We start from the raw sequence: 4,925 nt of genomic DNA, 5'->3' as shown, positions 1-4,925 counted from the left end.
GGCCCTCGAGCCCGCCCTCATCGCTCCCCAGAGGAGTAGAACATCGAGAAGGGCCGTCCTTGTGTAGCTCTCTATGGTCTTGGAGGACTGCGACAGGTTTGGGGCTGAGGGTGGCGTCGGTCTAAAGGATTGAGAGTCTCTGCCGCCAGAAATTCATGCCCAGTGTCCTTATTGGATGCCTTTTGTGTGCCCGAGCTCCAGGCAGTGAAGACTAAATTCGGTCCTGTTTCTCAGTACAGAGAAAGCTGTTTGAATCCTAGCTCTGCCATCGGCTTGGCCTCGGTTTCCCCATTCATTCATTTTTTTCCCCACACATACTCCCCGAGCGCCTCCTCTGTGCTCGGCCCTGTGCGAGGCGATGCTAATGACACAGCGGTGACTAACATTCCCGCGCTGCCCTCCCGGAGCTCACAGTCCGGTGGGGAAAACAGACCCGTCCCCAAACAGTAAACGAGCCAGAGAGCGCAGGGTTGGGACGGGGGTGGGAGGACAGCGAGGGCTGTGGGTCCCAGGGAGGGGCGCCTGACCCAGCCCGGGGATCACGAAGGGTTCCTGGAGGAAAGGACATCGGAGCAGCGACCTGCTTGATGAGTATTAGTCATTTCCTGAAAGGAATAGTATCATACGGTTCTAACTTGCAACTCTGATTACTAAGGAGAGGGAATATCTTTTTGTGAGTTTATTGGTCTTACATATTTTATCTTCTGTGAATTGCTTGCTCATATCCTTTGCCCATTTAAAAAATGGGATTGTGTGCCTTTTTATTGCTATTAAATCTGTGGAAGTACTTTATGATTTCTGGATTCTAATTTTTAGCCAGTTACCGATGTTGCAAATATTTCCTCATCATTTGTACTTGTGCTTTAACTTTATTTTTGTCACCCCAGACGTCCTTAAGTTTATAGGCACCTGTTTAACAATTTGTTCTGTCCTGACTTTTGCTTTTGGTGTCTTGTTCCATACCCTAAGGTCATAAATATGTTCTATAATTTCTTTTCATAGTTTCCCCGTTTTTACTTTGTGTTTCTGTCTTTAATCCCTCTGAGATTTTTTTTTTCAATGCGCTGATAGGAATATATGATGGTTATTGCCTTTTGTCCCAATACTATTTATTTTAAAAGTCAATCCTTCCCCCACTGTTTGGATATTCCACGTTTATCACTTAACAAATTCCCACATATACACAAGTCTATTTCTGACAATGCCATCATGTTCATTGACCTCTGTATCTTGCATCCATGCCATACTGTTTAGTTTATTTTTATATGTTTTGATGTCATGTAAGGCAAAGTCCCCTCTGTTCAGGCTGGTCTTTAATGTTTTGTGCATTTTCTCTTCTGAATGGATTTTGGCAGCTGCTTTCCTAGTTACATAAAAATCCTATTGGGAGAAAAAATCCTACTTGGGACAAAGTTTGGAATTGCTTTGAGCTGCTGGGTTATTTTCCAGAGGGTTGACCCTTTTTTATTTCCATGCACATGGTGTCTCTCCATTTGCTCTAGTATTTATTAGGTACCAACTATAAAGGACTTTTCCTAATTAATTTTTATTTATACAATCGATTCATGAATGCATTCTCAATTACTTTTTACAACCCTCTTCCTCTTCCTCAGTTCACTTTACTTCCTACTGGAATATGTTTTCTACTAATCCTTACAGTGAGCATCTAAGGACAATCACTTTCTGGGTCTTATCTGAAAATGCCTTTATTTCACCATCACACTTGGAATCTAGAATTCTGGGCTCCTAGTTATTTTTTCTTCCAAAGTTAAAAGAAAGTGCTCCTTTGTGTTCCCAAATCCTGGGTCGCTGATGAAGTATGCCACCCACCTGATTCTCCTTCCTTCTTAGGAATTACTGGATGTAATCCCCCCTAACCCCCCCCCCCCAACCCGAGTCAGTTGCTAGCAGTGTGGCCTTGGGCCAGAGCTCCACTTCTCTTTGTGTCAGTTTGCTCATCTCTAAAATGGGGGTGACAGTGGTTTTTTACACATACCAAATGAGTTGGTATGTGTAAAAAGCTTAAAACTGCAGTTGGCACACAGTAGGAACTGTATTAGGGCGGGTCAAATGAGTAAATACAAAGCCCTTGACTAAGTCCTGGGCAGGCAGGGGCTGGAGCTGTTGTGGCCACCACGGGATCACAGTGCCCAACATCCAGTATTGTATGAATGAACAAAGAACCGAAGTCAAGCTCCAGGGCAGGCGACTTTACCACTGTGTGCCTCAGTTTCCCATCTGTAACTGTGGAGGTCCCAAGGGTTCAATGAGAACCCGTAGCCCAGAGTGCTGTCTTGGAGTTGTCTCTCCTTTACTCATTCCTCCAACAGCTGCGTCTTGAGTACCTACTCTGAGTCAGACATTCCGGGGTGCTGGGCTCCAGGGACACCAGCTCTGAGCACAGCAGATCGGGTCCTCGCTGGTGGAGCCAGACCACAAAGAAGTGGACACACAAATGAGTGTGTCCCGTGTCCTATGAAGAAGATAAACCAAAGTGCTGTTAGTGATCAGTGAAAGGGAGGACTAAGGGGTATGGTATGTATAATTTTTTTTTCTGTTTTTGTTTTATTTCTTTTTCTGAATAGATGCAAATGTTCCAAGAAATGATCATGATGATGAATATGCAACTATGTGACGATATTGTGAATTACTGATTATATATGTAGAATGGAATGATCAAAATAGGAAAGTTTGCGTTTGGTGTTTTTTGGTATTTAAAAAAATAAAATTAAAAAATTAAAAACAACAACAACTGCTGAGTGTATGTGTTGCGAATGTTTGTGTTTCCTGTAATTTTTTTAATTAATAAAAAATTAAATAAAAAAAATTAAACTGCAAAAAAAAACACACACACACACAAAAACAACAACAACAACAACAAAGTGCTGTGAGGCAGGTGGCAGGAGAAAGGGTGTTACACAGCCACAGGAAGACGTGGCTGTCAATCATAATATAAATAATAATACTTATAAATATTCTATAAATAATTATAATTATTACCATCAGCTAAAAATGGATTAAGCCGCTATTATCTATGGACTAACCCTTTACAACCACCCTCCGTTGGCTCACTGGACAGATAAGGGAACTGAGGTCTCAGCAGCATAGAGAAGGATGATGAAACTGTTCCTTCCTACATCCGAGGAGGCCCACCCGGATAGAAAGGCTTGACTCAGTTTCTCCCGCTGAGGAACGGAATTGCCAGGCTTCAACTTGCGGTTCCTGCCTCGTCCGCCAGGGGGCGATGACGCCCCACAAGAGGATTTGGGGCCTGGGGTTCCCGGGGAGCTGCTCCGCCAGGACCCACAGCGGGACAAGACCCCCGAGAAGGCGAGGCGTGGTCCCTTCGCCCCTCCCGGCGCGTTTTCCCGCTGTAAAAGTGCGTTAATTTAAAAGATAATAAAACACCCAAGAGACTGCCCTCGGGTCTACGTTACTTCCAAGTTTATTTTCTATGCCCAATTCCTGCGCATCTTCCTCGCTCCCAGGGTTCTGAGTCCGGATTTTCGCGCGTCCCACTGGCCGATCCTGCGTCCTTCTTTCAAAAGCGCCAAGTTCACTTTCCAGCCTCAGCCCAAATTCTCTGGGCGACCCTCCTCTGCTCCCCACCCCAGCCCTACCCAACCCCGCAACTTCGAGTTCCTTCTGCGCCCTGGAATCTGGACGCCCTGCCCCCCCCCCACTTCCCCCCCCAACCCCCCCGATTCCGCACTAGCGGCGCTGGGACCCGGACCGAGGGCGGCGCGGCCGAAGGCTCTGGAAGCCGGGGGCGCGGCTGGGGGTCGTAGTGACCCGGCCGGCGTCCCCACTAGCCTCTAAACTTAGCCGCGGTGACGCGCAGCGCGGCGATCGCAGCCGGGCCGGGGACGCAGGGAGGCCGGAGAGGAGGGGGGCGGCTGGGCTGGGCGAGCCGCTATTTATAGCGCCCGGAACCCAAAATAGCGGCGAGCAGAACCGCCGGGATGACGCGGGAGCCGCCGGGGGCTGACTCACCCGGCCCGGAGCGGCGGCCCCCGGATGGGGGCAGTGGAGGCGCCCGGCCCCGACCCCGCGTCCTCCCGGGCACCTCTTCTGCTGGGATGTCCCCTGTCTCCAGCGGGCAGGGCCTGCCGCAAAAGGGAGGATCTGCAGCGCGAGGGACTGAAGCTGGATCAGAGGTGGGACTTCCCACAGAGTCCAGAATTCGCAGAACTATTTATACAAGAAGAGGGGCAGGAAAGGAGGAGAGAGAAACCAGATATAAAGACTTTTTTCTCATCCTAAAACAGGATTGAGGCGTCTTGGAGACAGGGGGATGGACACAGTGACCCTGGGCAGCCATCAGGCCAAAGTGCCTGCACTTGCCACGACTCCGTGCGTGCTGTTCCCACTCCCTGGCATACCCTTCCCTGCCTTTTCAGCCTTGAAAACTCGTGCTCCTCAGGGACCTGATGCCCAGGGCAGTGCCTCACAAATAATACCTCCTGAATCCCCTGGGGGTGGCAGCTTGGTCAGCACCACGTCCTCAGAACCGCCCAGCACAAGCCTGACTTCAGGAGAAATTAATTGCAAGAATGAAAACATTGGTAATAAAATACGATGACGTTCCCCAAATTGTGATTGCAAAGGTATGCTGCGTGCCAGATATGACTACGAGAGTTAGCTCCTGTGCGCCTTGCCACAGCCGTTTGAGGGAGGGACTTTTATTATTTTTCTCAGTATCCCCCCTAGGTTAGAGACGAAGAGGCTCAGAAAGGCTCCAAGTGCCTGAGCTCACCCTGTTGGTGCTGCCAGAGCTGGGTCACTTGGCTGCAAAGCTGTTCAGTTTTCCAGAACACTGCCGCATGGATCCTTTACAACCCAAAGCTAAGCTGTGCTTCTCAAAGTATGGTCCCTGGAACCATGAGGGGTCCCAGCACCCTTTCAAGAGGTCCACAAGGTCAAAA

This window comes from Tamandua tetradactyla, chromosome 16 (genome assembly GCF_023851605.1).
Source record: "Tamandua tetradactyla isolate mTamTet1 chromosome 16, mTamTet1.pri, whole genome shotgun sequence".
In the NCBI taxonomy this organism is placed as follows: Eukaryota; Metazoa; Chordata; class Mammalia; order Pilosa; family Myrmecophagidae; genus Tamandua; species Tamandua tetradactyla.
Note: the sequence above shows the minus strand (reverse complement) of the source record.